This window comes from Scomber japonicus, chromosome 8 (genome assembly GCF_027409825.1).
Source record: "Scomber japonicus isolate fScoJap1 chromosome 8, fScoJap1.pri, whole genome shotgun sequence".
Taxonomy (NCBI): Eukaryota; Metazoa; Chordata; class Actinopteri; order Scombriformes; family Scombridae; genus Scomber; species Scomber japonicus.
Genome location: NC_070585.1, coordinates 1881496 through 1896108, shown reverse-complemented (window position 1 = coordinate 1896108; position 14613 = coordinate 1881496). Strand labels below are relative to the sequence as shown.

The window sequence follows — 14613 nt, the reverse complement described above, 5'->3', positions numbered from 1 at the left end:
GGCCATGTGTTGTGGTGTGTATGGATGTGCGGGGGCCATGTGTGGTGGTGTGTATGTATGTGCGGGGGCCATGGGTGGTGGTGGTGTGTATGAATGTGCAGGGGCCATGGGTGGTGGTGGTGTGTATTGTAGTGAACACAGCATCAGGACGGCTCAGAACACCCTCTGGTCAGAGTCACCTTTGACCCTCAGATGAGGAAATCGAACCAGGCTTGATACAGAGACAAACAGGGTCTTTCTCTTGGACAAACAAAGATCCATTAACATTCCATGGGACAGAATCAAGGCTTTGAGCTAATTACAGAGGTACCGTTAAGGGATAATTCACTTTGTAAGAATGAGCCAGTTTGTCCCCTCTTCCCATTCTTCCGGTCATAAAGTTTAACCCCAGGCCCGGAGTGGGGGTCTTCTGACTACCCACGTCATCAGAGAAGAGCCACACAGAACAACGGTCGTAAATTAAAAGACATTCCTGACTTCTTCCCCCCTCTGTGTCTCCTGAAGCCACACAGAGCATGAGAATGGGAAAATTAGTGTTAAATACTTGAATAAGAACATCTTAGTGAAAAGTATGGTTTAAACAATACCAATTACTTTTATCCTTATCAACTACCTAAACCTCCACTGTAACAGCTATTACAGCGATCATAGATAAATGTGTATTTGGAGAACTGTGATTATACTTTCTTACTTACTTTAGTTTACTTACTTACTAAATTTTGGTATGAAAATGTTTGTTTAATGTGAGAAAGTGTTACATTGATGTTATGCTTACATTTTGGTGATAATCAATTATCTATCATGGAATAAGTAGAATAACTATGTGTTATGTTTGATCATATTAATCCTCTTCAGGTTTCAATGAATGGCAGCTTGATGAATCCAGCTGATGTCATGTCAATAACAGAATAATACATCCTGTGTTCTGGGTCAATAGATTATAGTATGCATTTTATAATCAGGATCAAATACTGAATGAATGATGATGATGAAAAGTTACATGGTAAAAGCTGGAAATTAGATCCTCAGGGTAGCTGTGATGAATCTGATTGGCTGACACAACAGCCCTCCTTAGGGACAAAACCCAGCTGCACTCATGGATCTCCCTCTTGTCCTCTTGTCGCTCTTCCCTTCTTGGTCTTAGCATGACCTGAACCGGGCTTGCTGACCCGAACAGGGCTCTGCCCATCTTTTCCTTTTTTCACCTCACACATTCATAGTTTAATCTTTAGTTATTCTTTATCTAAGTTTTCCTAAGTTTTGTAATCTTGTAACTTTCACCAGCAACGTCTAGAGAAAAGGCCCTTTAAGCAAACACGTCATTAAGTTTTGCATTCAGCCTGTTTTGACATTTTTGATGATTTTGACGCTGAGATCTCTCCAGAAAGAGAGCTAGTTCCCTTCCTCCATCTTATATCAACCTGAGAGAACTCTTGAGCAGACAAACGTCTGTCAACCCTACGACTCATCATAACCGAGAGGAACAAAGTCTGCCAGCGGACAACGACCGGAACCAAGGCAGTCTGACGAAAAGGCAAGCCGACCCGGACATCGAACCCCGCCCGGACCTGCGACGCTGTCTGAGATCTTCCACTTGGGGTGCGTACGCGTGGTTCTGCAGGACGGACAGCTGAGACCCTCCACGGATGAAAGTAGGATCCAAACATTGCATTAATCAAGGGTTGATGTCAGATCGAGTAATACAAATTTCCTTTAAAAGTAAGGCTCGGTAAAACTTATAGGCTAAGTTTTCTTAGTTTCCACATAATTACATATCTTTCATTTAAATTCATCATTCACCATCATCTTTCATTCATGTTGCTATATCGAGTAATCTCTTGAATTCATATTGCATTGTATCATCACATTTGTTTATACATCATCTATTAGTAGTGTGTAGTTAATAAAACCCATAAAACCCTATCAATTGTGTATGTCTATTCTTTGAAGTGATACAGGGGATCTATTGAACCGTAGAGCCACGAACTTTAGATATTTGACTGATTCAGAAATGTATTGATTTATTAATTATTATGATTTATTGATTTATTAATTGGCTAATCAAACAACCAATTAAGTAAAAATCTTTTCCTTCATACGAAGGTGGTGCCCCTTATTACGAGAGCTATTTTCAATATCTTTAAGATACCCATTCTACGCTACAGTATGAATGTGCAGGGGCCATGGGTGGTGGTGGTGTGTATGAATGTGCGGGGGCCATGGGTGGTGGTGGTGTGTATGAATGTGCGGGGGCCATGGGTGGTGGTGGTGTGTATGAATGTGCGGGGGTGATGGGTGGTGGTAGTGTGTATGAATGTGCGGGGGCCATGGGTGGTGGCGGCTGAGAGGTGATGTGTCTCACAAGGAAATCAAAGCTATGGCTTATCCTTATTTGAGCCTCTGCAATGGTGTCCAGTCTCTCTCTGTTGCTCCTTTCAGCCTCCTCAATGATGTCTACGATCTTCTTTTTCATGTCGAGGTCAGTCTGCACTGGATCCACCCTTAGTCTCTTCTGGAGCCTTTGACTTCTATGGCCATAAAGCCTTGCCTTAAGAAGAGCAGAGAGCAGTCATTAGCTAATGATATCTTTGGTATTGACAGTGATGAATCATATGGCATAGTATATGGTGCTCCTTTTAATATGAACCTATATTCCACTCTTTTGCTATTTATTAAATTACTTCCTGACATTCTTTCTATCAACCCTGCACAAAAAGTTGAACATCCAAATGCTATTTAACTACATGTAATACCGCCGTTGAGTATCGACAGCCTGCCTATACTTTGCCCGGACTCCTTTCAATTTTGATGCTATCTGTGTTTTGCATATAGCCTCCTTCTCATGGGGATACGCCGTCCCTCCAGGTACAGGATACTGACGCAGAAATTCGGTCCATATATCCACATATTTGGACTGACAGGACTCCCAGTCCACTCCCTCTTGTGCCTTTGTAGCCTTGTGATCCAACGTCGTTTGTAACAATAGCTCGACCTCCTCGTCTGTCCAGACAAAGTTGTCTGTCTTACCTCGCTTCTTCGCCATGTTTTGGTTTTTGACGTTTTCGCGCTACTACGGAGAGAAGTAGAAGGAAGTTTCAACGCATGCGCGCGCTCTTCCTGTTGTTGTATGGCAGTGCTTCACAGTACCACCTAGCCACCTGGCATGCATACTACATCAAATTTCACACACTTTTGCGTCACCGTGTGCATGCAGATTTCCACCCAAAGACGCTCGTCTAAACGCAAAATAAAAAGTGGGAACGCAACGCCACTTTTGCGGATTGTGTTCAGATCGTTGTCGTGTAAAGCCAGCCTCAAAGATCCATAACTTTGTTGTTGTTACATTATAATAGAGAACAAAGTTCCAGCATCTTTGTAACAATAGAGACCTCTCTAAAGAAATCATCTCAGTCTCGTCAGTCTGTAGTGAGAAAGGAGCAAAGCCGCATTATAATACATAAATAAATAAGTAGCTTAATAAGTGCGTATTTTGATTACAGTCAATGTTTTTATAGTTCATCAAATCACTCTGACAGTGATTCCAATGATATCATTCTCCTCTATCGTTATTGTTATAGTTGTGGTGTGAACTCCACCATCCACTCAAATTAGAACAACATTTAAAACTATACATTTGTAGCTATTGTTACAGTTATCGTTCTCAGTGTGGATGGCCCTTAACTCCAAACAAAGAAACACAACTCATGATATGTTACAAAGGACAATTTAATATGTTATATTAGTTATCCGGTTAACGTTTGATAACACAGCTAACATTAGCTAACAAACAGAGACCACAAGGAAGTATGCCATCAATACCCCACACAACACACAGCTAGGACTCCAAGCAGGTCAAGCCGTTCTGGTATCTATACCAGCTTCTGGATCCAGTTATATATTTAGCAGACAAAGATTAGAATGGTAGCCTACCAATCTCCTCATCTAACTCTTGGTATGATAGTGGATATATATTTTTTATAAATGCTGAATTATTGCCTTTTAAACACATGTATGTGATGAATATAAATGCTTGTTTTGAGTGGTGTAAAATAATGTGGTCAGTATGCTACAGCTAAGGCATTGTGATCTAGTTTTGTCTTGCTATATCCCAGTGTAAGATTTCCTTTATGATCTTTCATGATTTTTTTTTTGTTTGTTTTTGGTGAGGCTCCCATTGAATCACAAGTTAAATGGTTAAGTATCTGTTCTAAAAAACGGTTGTATGTGCAAATCCAGTTTTTGTTTGACATGTATTGATCTAATGTCTTGTGGGATTCCTCATTGTACTAACATGTTAGCATTATACAGCATCCACACATTATTTCAAGATGGTAACCTCCTTGCATAGTGTTCACATCAGATCATTAACCTAAATTAGCTACTTTTGTTGTGTTATACATTTCTAGTGGTTTGGTGACAAGTGAAACCATTTATATTGAAAATTAGCTGAATGGATTTCTGGGAGATGTGTCTACATTACCATTAGGAAGTTGATGAGAAGCTTATTGCAGTCTGATGTGAACATGGGATTAGAAACACAGTGTCTAGTTAGCGTGCTTATTTGGTAACCTGTTCGTTTTATTTATTTATATTTAATTAAAGCTCTAAATAGCAAACCAAAGGAATCTGGAGGAAATATGTATTTTTTATTGTTTTTGTTGCATGCTTCATACTCAAATCAGTTTAACTTGTGTAAGATGTCGTCATTATCCGTGTCATTATTTCCCTTTGCTTTCTGGACAGTAATACAGTATTTGCTTACAGGCTTCACACCCAGCCTGTTATAGTAGGACTGATTTTTATAGCATAACAGACTATATGAATCACATGCATATTCACATGAAGACTGGAATCAAGTAAAATGTATTTATTAAAATGTATTTACTGACTGCTCAGTCAGACAAAAATACATGATGACCAAATGCCATAAGACACTATGCAAATGGAGATAAACTAACTGGAGAGCATGATTCTTGTCTTTCATTTTGGAAGATCACTTCCTGGGCTTGTTTTTACATCAGCCACAAGGGGGCAGTACTACATCAGATATCTTCCTGGAGTTCTTTGAATTTGTGTACATCTTTTGAGCAAATTAAATTTAGTTCTTTTGAATTTTAGCTTTAATAAATCAGTATTGAAAGATCTTTCACCTTATGTACATGGACTAAACTGGTGTTATATGTAATCTAATAAAGGGAATATATAATCAAAACAAATCTAATGTAACAAAAACCCCAAATCCAGTGTAACATGTAATGCAAGAATATTATAAATCAAAATGTGGCATTTGTTTTCGACATCATTATGTGCTGAAGAACTAGTCCTAGTTTTTAATAATTGCATTTTTTTCCCTCAGTCTCCTTCACTTTTTGACATCAGAAACATTAACTGCAGTATGCTTTGTGCCCACTGTCTCTTTACAGTTGTATTTTTAATGAGTATTCATTCATTCCTCTAATGTTTCCATGAGTCTCAGATTTGCATTACTATTAAAGTGAGAATTGCTGCAATCTTGATACTATTACTAACTAGCAATTACTTCAATCTTTATACTAGTTCCATTGTTTTTGTCTTTGTATTATCATTCTTCTTATTGTTGTTATTTTAGTCATGTACCACATACAGCTATTAGTTCTAAGAAATAGTTCACTCATCACTACTCTAACTCACATTACAACACTTATTATAATACCATCTTTTCAGTCCCTTTAGTGTGGATATAACTACCTGTATTGCTCTGTTAGTAATTTATAGAAATGTACACATTTTATAATGACTTTATAATGTTGTCTTTCTTTCAATCCGCTCTTATGGGATACCTTTACTGATTGATGTGGTGTTTTTACAAAACATATTACAACAATTCAACTTTATTTTACATAACAGCAAGTCAACATAGTTGATATTTTGCATGATGTTTCAGTCTTTTTTTCCCATTTAGTTTGTTATATATAATGGCAAGAAAATACAAACCTCAGTCTGAGCCCCTCTTTAATTTTGGAAGACTTGTATTTTCTCCTCCTCTGCCTCCTCACCCCTCTCTGCATCAAGGAAGAACAGTAGGTTAGTACTCTGTTACTCCCAAATGCCACTGTTCCGAAAATACATTGTCTCCCTTGACATGCAAGTGACCGTTTACACACAGACCAGTCTTTATCTTAACAAGCGGCTTTTGTAAAGCTTGTCAAATACAGGAAAATTCCCCTAATCAGAGACCCTCATCATAAGTAATGGCAAGACGTCATAATCAGATACTGATCATGTTTGTCACCAGATAAAATGTGAAATTTGATGCCATGTTTAACATGGCAGTAATCAGATTGAATGAAATCACGTTATAAACATTGTGCTGACTGGCGGTGTTTCCTCAGTGTTGTCAAACACAAACAAACTAGTTTATTTAACTTTGTTCAGAGAAGAAAAAGTATCACTGTTCACCTCTAAAGTGTGTATTTTCTGACTGGTTGGCTTTTGTTTTTGCGATAAAGGGCTTGTTATACATATATCTTATTTGTTATTAACTAAACTGTGGGATAAACACAGCCAGCCTGTAGCTAACATGTAGCTAACTGAGAGAGTTATGAGAATCACTACGAGCTGGCTTATAAGTATTAAAACTAACGTCAGCAAACAAACACATCACCTGTTCATCTTACCTTTACATGTCGCATCCTTATGAATGGATGTTGCGCTCCTCTCGTACTCGTGCACAATCATGTCCAACCTGTCAACCTGCATGAACTTCAACTCTGGGAGGAGGGGGTGAGGAGAGACAGCTCTTTCCAGTGTTTTGAATGTTGGCTGCAGTACCCTTTCTAAACACATCTTTAAGGGAATAGCAATGCCAATATTAGTAAAATGGAAAGAAAGGCTATCATTGCCAGAGTAATGCTGAGGCAAAATATGAATAATATTTTTTTCTTTCTCTTTTTCTATATAATATATATATCCTTTATTTTGTAAATACTATGGAATTATTTTTCACAAATTTATGTAACCCAGGTTATTTCCATAGCTGTTATAGATATCCCCTAAACATATCACATACAGACAGTAAAATCAACAATTTATTTCTACTGGCAGATGCTCTCTAGGCAGCTGAGTACAGAGACGTTTTGAGAACCACTTCAGGGGCCTTGACAGAGAAGCAGGATTTGGGGTTAGCGAGGTAACCTAAGGTTTAACTCTGGCTTCTATGACAATGGTTCACTTCTTTTTCGGTGTACACCACGATGGAAACTCAACACCCTGACCACTGACCAATTAGAGTAGTGGAGAAAGAGTCATCATTTCTATAGGATACTAACATGTACAAAACAAAGGAACATATGTTTCTATTGGTGAGGAGAAACATTTACTGTTCGTTGGCTGTTAGCCATGGCAGGCTTACCATGTAGGTGGCGACTGGGACAGCCACAAAGAAGCATCACCTCTGTGCCCATTCGGATAAAGCGGCTGGAGCTACACAGCAAAAAGTCAAAGCAGCGGCGACCTGGCTCTCCGGGTTAGGCAGGTGGCAAGGAGCCATAGGGTGGGGATGTCCTCTGAGCATCAGTGCAGGACCCTGAGAGACCAAATGTTTGGGGGAGAGGGATGAGTTATCTTGAGTAGGGACTCACTGCGCACCAGCACAAAAACTGTCTTGAAAGAGAGTTTTTAAATAATGCACTCCCTTTTGAAGAATTTCAACACATGCGAATGCCTTTTATTTATACCTTTTACAAATGACAACTGTGATTAACTCAATTGTTTAGCTGTTTTAAACCTAGTTTTAAAGATCACTTCATTTATTGAGGTTGTAGGTTAAAGGACATTTGTATACCACAAATATGCAAAAGCTTCATCACAGGTGTGTAAAATAAGTCTCAATAAAAATGTTCACAAGAAAATATATCGATCTATCTTTGGCAGGCTTTGCGGTTTGGCAGAGCCTCATGTGTTTGTGAAAAGCCAAGCGAGCGGCCGTTCTTAATAAGACGGGTGGCTGCGCGCAGTGCGAGGATCACACCCTGGGCGGAGCTGCTAAGTAGCTGCCGTTCTCCAAGCCCGTTGAAACGACTGCAACACGCTGACACGACAACTCTCTGTTACTTGGCCAGGGGGATTGAGTCACAGCAAGAACATCGTGAAGCGTTTCCACATTTTGACCCTTGCTCTTCTGGAACACCCGAGTAGGACGTTAGTCCTGTGGCTGGAAAGCCTGGAGCTCTTTGCCGCATTTCACAAAATCTAAAAACATGACAAGAAAAAGTTGGTGCCTTGCTCTTGCTGCGCGGTGTAGGGGAATGGGTGTGGCCTGAGATTCCTTTCACCATGTCGGGGCTCACCGTGAAGGGGGTGACTGGGACCACTGTTGTGTTCGTCTGCTGTTGGTGAGCAGGTGTACTTACTCCGCTTTCTCTTCATCACGTACAAGTCTTTCGCCTTTTACTAAAGACTTCCGTGGAGAGGAACACCCACGAGTTAGATCTATTTTTGGCAGGTTTTGCCGTTTGGCAGAGCCTCGTTGTGTTTGTGAAAAGACAAGCGAGCGGCCTTCCTCAGTAAGACGTGTTTTGCTGCGCGCATCACACCTGGGGGGGGGGGGGGGCGGAGCTGCTAAGCAGCGGCCGTTCTCCAAGCCCGTTGAAACGACGGCACCACGCTGAGGCTGAAGCTTGCGGGAGGTGGGCGGGGGCGGCCAACGTCCAGCGGTCATCGCTTCTCGGCCTTTTGGCTAAGATCAAGTGTAGTATCTGTTCTTATCAGTTTAATATCTGATACGTCCCCTACCCGGGCACCATATATTAAATTGCTTTTTGGAGCAGGGAGATGGAGTAGGGGCTTGCTCTGTCCACTCCACGCATCGACTCGGTATTGCAGTACCTCCAGGAACGGTGCACCCCCCTCTCTCTATGTTTAATATGAAAAAAGACTTACTGTAACTGAGTAGGTAGGCCGGTCTAGCAGCACTGACGAGTTGAGATCCATTTCAAGGTTGTTCAAGCACCCCTGAAAATGAGCAAATTATCTTTGTTTCCTATGAATTATTTTATACAACTTTAATTATTTTGCGACCCTGATCCTAGAATTGCCCATGACTGCCAATGTACAATTGAGTAGCTATGTCAACACTGTAGTGAGGTTGCACACTCTACAAATCTGTGCTCATATACAGCAATCCTTTGTAATCCTTATTCATAGAGGAAGCTGCATGCAAAGTTGTGACTCTGCAGATCCACAGCCTCATGCGGCGTGTGTGTGTTTGCATGATGTTTGGAAGGTGCACCATCGGTCCGGGTGCCGTGTCTGTGAAAGACTGCCTTGGCTCGGATCTGTGCAACTCATACTTACCTGGCAAGGGAGATACCATTATCAAGAAGGTGGTTCACCTAGGGCGAGGCTCAACCATTGCACTCCGGTTGTGCTGACCTCTGCGAATTCCCCAAATGTGGGAATCTCGATTGCATAAATTCTGGTAGTGGGGGACTGCGTTCGCGCTCTCCCCTGATAAGTTGTTGATAGAAAACTAAACGCTTACTGAGGTTAGAAAACCAAGTGAGAAAATGGTGAATTCTCCATTGACTCGTGTAGAGACGGACGTCCGTTAGAACACAAAACGGTCGTCTTATCTTTTGATGGTGCCATCAGTGGTGATGGCACCAGAGCCTCTCGCATAGATTATGTTTTTACACGGGACTGCCCACCCACCGATGCTAGATTAACTCCTGTTTTCTTCTCCGATCACCTTATGCTCTCTTGCATCCTTTCACTCTCTTCGGGTGTGACATCAGGAAGTGGTCTGTGGAAACTCAACTGCTCCCTTTTAGAAGATAGGGAGTTAGTTAGGCAGTTCAGGGAGCGGTACAAAGAGTGGCAGACCCTTCAAGACTTCTACGAAACACGTGCACACTGGTGGGAAATGGTGAAGGGAAAGACGCAGACTTTCTTTAGGCAGGCAGGTAAGAAACGTAAGGACAGGGAATACAGACGCATGATGGGACTGCAGAAACGACTACAACGTTATTTTAACCTAAACCAGATTGGCATGGATTTTAATGAGGAAATTAAGCAAGTCAAAAAAGAGATGTCGGTTTTATCAGAAACTAAAAGCAAAGGTGTCATTTTAAGGAGCAGAGAACGGGAAATAGAGGAGGGTGAAAAGTGCACAAGGTATTTTTTCAGGAAAATTATGAATAAGGGGGGGGGGGGGCATTACAAAGCTGAAAAAAGAAAATGGGTGCACAACTGAAACAATGGATGACATAAAGAAACAATTGAAACATTTTATTCAAACCTGTACAAAGAAAAACCTGTAAAAATGGACATCATGACTGAAGTTTTAAAATTCCTTGTAAAAACAGTAAACAACAGTGTGCTTTTATCCCAGGATTTTACCATTTTAGAGTTAAATAAATGTATGACTGGTTTTAAAAAAGGGAAGTCCCCTGGACAAGATGGACTTCCCTTGGAGTTTTATTTGACTTTTTGGGACATTTTAGCACCTGATTTGATTACTGTTTTTATGGATTTTGAACGACTTGACCGGCTTCCTGACAGTTTTAGAGTAGGGATAGTGACTCTCCTTTATAAACACAATGACAAGACTGACCTGAAAAACTGGAGACCAATCACGCTTTTAAACTTTGACTGTAAACTTTTTAGCAAACTTTTAGCGATACGTATGTCTATGTTTTTAGAAGACGTGATTCACCCGGATCAAGCCTCTGCCATCCCGGGGAGGAAGATCACTGACAGCCTCGTACTGATCAGAGACACTATCTGTTACGCGAGAGACAGAAACATCCGGCTAGTAGTACTACATTTAGATTTTGAGAAAGCATTTGATCGGGTCTCGCACCAGTACCTCTTCCAGGTCCTGCGAAAAATGGGGTTCTCGGAAAGATTTACAGCTTGGGTGGGATTGCTGTACCGGGGCATCACCAGCAAATTTGTTGTTAATGGGCATCTGACAAAAGCAGTCGACATTAACTGTGGTGTCCGTCAGGGGTGTCCGTTATCTGCCCTCCTCTACATCATCTGCATAGAACCACTGGCACAGGTCTTGAGAAAGGATCAATGAATCAATGGGGTAGGACTGCCGGGGAGTGGGGGACTGGAAAACAGGTGTAACCTATACATGGACGACGTGAACATTTTATGTACCGACCTTTTATCTGTCAACAGGACCCTGGACTTGACTGACTGGTTTGGACAGGCCTCTGGGTCAAAATTAAATAGAGAAAAGACCCAAGCCCAATTTTATGGACCATGGACGGCGACTGAGACGACAGGACTCCCCCTGACTGTGACCCAGACTGACCAAAAAATACTGGGAATTAAATTTGACAGGGAGGGGGAAGGGAAAACAAATTGGCCAGACGTGGTAGGGAAAGTCAGACAAAGACTAGGATACTGGGGACTTAGAGGACTGACCATGGAAGGAAAGGTTTTAATCACCAAAGCAGTGATTTTACCTTTGCTTTTATTGATCAGTTCTGTTTTTATTCCTCCTAGGCATGTGCTTTTAAATCTGGAGCGAGCCATTTTTTACTTTCTGTGGGGATCCAAGTGGGAAAGATTGAAGAGAGAAATTATGAAAAGGAGAAAGGAGGAAAAGAAGTACCAGACCTGCACCTGTTTTTAGGAAGCACATACACCACAGTACACATGAAAATAGCCATGACCCCATCCAGAAACCCCAAGACAACTGCAATGACACGCTTCTGGATGGGGTCCTACCTCAGAAAACTTAAGATTTTACATGTGGACCTAAGAATACCTGTGTCTTTTAACCTGCCACCAGCCTATGTTTTTATTCAGAAGTTTTTAAGGCATTTTAACCTTGAGCATGAGGAGTTGCAGATTTTAACTAACCACAGATCACTTGTCTCCGTTGTGCAGGAGCGGGAACCAGTGAGTCCGGTGCGCGGGAAATCCGGGTGCCGTGTCTGTGAAGGACTTCCTTGGCCCGGATCTGTACAACTCATAGTGCTGCTCTGGGTTAGGGTTAAGTGCTGCTCTGGGTTCGGGTTAAGTACTGTTCTGGGTTAGGGTTAAGTGCTGCTCTGGGTTCGGGTTAAGTACTGCTCTGGGTTTCGGGTTAAGTGCTGCTCTGGGTTTGGGTTAAGTGCTGCTCTGGGTTCGGGTTAAGTGTTGCTCTGGGTTAGGGTTAAGTACTGCTCTGGGTTCGGGTTAAGTGCTGCTCTGGGTTCGGGTTAAGTGCTGCTCTGGGTTCGGGTTAAGTGCTGCTCTGGGTTCGGGTTAAGTGCTGCTCTTGGTTCAGGTTAAGTACTGCTCTGGGTTCGGGTTAAGTGCTGCTCTGGGTTCGGGTTAAGTGCTGCTCTGGGTTCGGGTTAAGTGCTGCTCTGGGTTAGGGTTGTCAAGTCGAAGAAGAACCAACCGTGTAATAAGATGCCGAATGTGTAATGATATGATTCAACTCTTTTACCCACCGGGCGCACGCACAGACAGTGGAGCGCACCGGTTACGCTTATGGACAGCCAAACTGATAGCTTAGCGTCATACACCGTTGGAAACCTCAGACTATTGGCTAAAAAGTTATCAACTTCATTTCACCGAATATTTCCACTGGCTGGAACAGCTGTCAATCAAAGCCATGTCGTCATTGTTGTCGGTCACATGTCCTCATTGGCTTTGGAGACATGTACTGCCTAATCCTAAACACCGATTGGCTTGTGTGTGGTGTCGTCAGAAGCAGGAGAGGCTCACGGTCGTAAACATCTAGTCACGTGTACTCTGAGATGCAAGTGCAGGTCAGGAAATGACGTAAACGGACCGTATATGGTTTGTTATTTGTGTTATTACGTTACGTGTTGGACTAAATCCATGTTGACATATTGAGGAAAGTATTCCGGTTAGAAGGAAACGGATTTCATATTTCACAAGAATGGATACTTGGCGAGCTGTACAGAAAGTCCTGAGTCATAAGATGATCGTCGTGGATAAAGGGAAGACTTTGAAGGTATGTAGCATTATAGCTGTTCGCTTACTTTAGCTGAGTGGCTAGCCGAGCTAACCACTAATATTATTACGGCTGTGAGCAACCATATAATTGGTGAGTGGTCTTGAAAGAATAAGGAGAATCTAAGCTTTCTAACGGCATGAGTATATATGTTTAAGGGTTGGTGTTCAAAACATTCAGACATTCCGTAGGAGAGAGAGAGAGAGAGAGAGAGATTATATTCAACTCAATACATTCATTAACTTACATTTTGATAAAAAAGCATACACACCATAGTAATTTAAAAAAACATCATACATCACATTCTCATGCACTCACACACACACACACACACACACACACACACACACACACACACACACACACACACACACACACACACCTCCTTTAACCAAGTACACTTCCAAACAGCAGTTTCTCTTCACAGCACATAGACCATTAGACACACACCAGACCTTCTCAAAAGACCCCAAGTCTTTCATTAGGCTATAATAGTTGAAATCAATTGTCAGCCTGCTTTTACCCGCAGAGCAACTTTTTCCCCAATTAACTTTGGCTGAAAACATTTCACCAAAACTGAACACTGTTAGTTAAAAAGTTTACATCGTTCTGATTTTTAATAGCTATAATCAAATCATCCACATAAGCAGACAACTTAAAGACTGAGCTACAGTTTGGAACATTAAAACCAGAAAGACCCATTCTCAGTTTGTGGAGGAGAGGCTCAATTGCCAGGGAGTACAGCATCCCTGAAAGTGGACAACCCTGCCTGACACTCAAACCACTGTTAATCTTTAAAACACTCTCAACGTCTCCATACAAGGCCTGAAGCTTAGCGATAAAACCTGAGCTGAACCCAAAACCCTCCAGCGTTTGCCAGAGATAGTCATGTTCAACTGTCAAATGCTTTTTCTTGGTCTAAAGAAACCAGACCCAGTTTTGTTCCCAATGAGCTTGAGAGGTTCAAAACATCACAAATTAAATGGACATTATCTGTGATGAGCCTGCCTGGTACGCAGTAGGTCTGGTCTACATGAATTAACTGCTCCATCACTTTCCTCAGCCTATTCGCTAAGACCTTGGAGAGGAGTTTATAATCGGTACAGAGAAGGGCCACCGGTCGCCAGTTTTTCAAGTCGTGCAGATCTTCTTTTTTTGGAAGGAGGGTGAGTACTGCTCTCCTGCAACTCAGGGGCAACCGGCCCTTCAGCAGACTGTCCCTGAGAACATCCAGCAGGTCCCCACCTAAGACGGACCAGAAAGCTTTATAGAAGTCAGCTGGCAGGCCGTCTATGCCTGGCACTTTTCCAGGCCTCAGGCTCTGCAGCGCCTCCAACAGCTCCTCCGGAGAGATGTCAGCCTCTAAACACGTGTTGGCCTCTGCTGACACCTGTGGCAGACCACTGAAGAAAGAGAGCAACTCATCTGGTTTCTCAGTGTACTCACATTTAAACAGATGTTCATAAAAACCCGCTGCGTGCCTGTGGATGTCTGCTGACTCCTGGAGCAGCTGCCCATCACCAGAGCGTAGACAGTGTATCAGCCTTCTCTGCCCATTTTTCCTCTCAAGCCCAAACAAAAAGTGAGAGGGAGCATCCATCATGGCCACATTCTGAAACCTACTGCGTACCACAGCACCCCTGGTGGGC

The 14613-nt window shown here is 42.1% G+C and overlaps 3 non-coding genes across 3 annotated transcripts; all 3 read left to right on the top strand.

The window, feature by feature from the left end:
• The first annotated feature begins 8386 nt into the window (after positions 1 to 8386).
• LOC128363584 (U5 spliceosomal RNA) lies at positions 8387 to 8501 on the top strand. The gene has a single exon (XR_008321734.1). It is a non-coding gene; the product is annotated as a U5 spliceosomal RNA (small nuclear RNA).
• Positions 8502 to 8696: 195 nt separating this feature from the next.
• LOC128363559 (U2 spliceosomal RNA) lies at positions 8697 to 8887 on the top strand. The gene has a single exon (XR_008321713.1). It is a non-coding gene; the product is annotated as a U2 spliceosomal RNA (small nuclear RNA).
• A 438-nt stretch (positions 8888 to 9325) lies between these two features.
• On the top strand, positions 9326 to 9489 carry LOC128363563 (U1 spliceosomal RNA). The gene has a single exon (XR_008321714.1). It is a non-coding gene; the product is annotated as a U1 spliceosomal RNA (small nuclear RNA).
• Positions 9490 to 14613: the final 5124 nt, after the last annotated feature.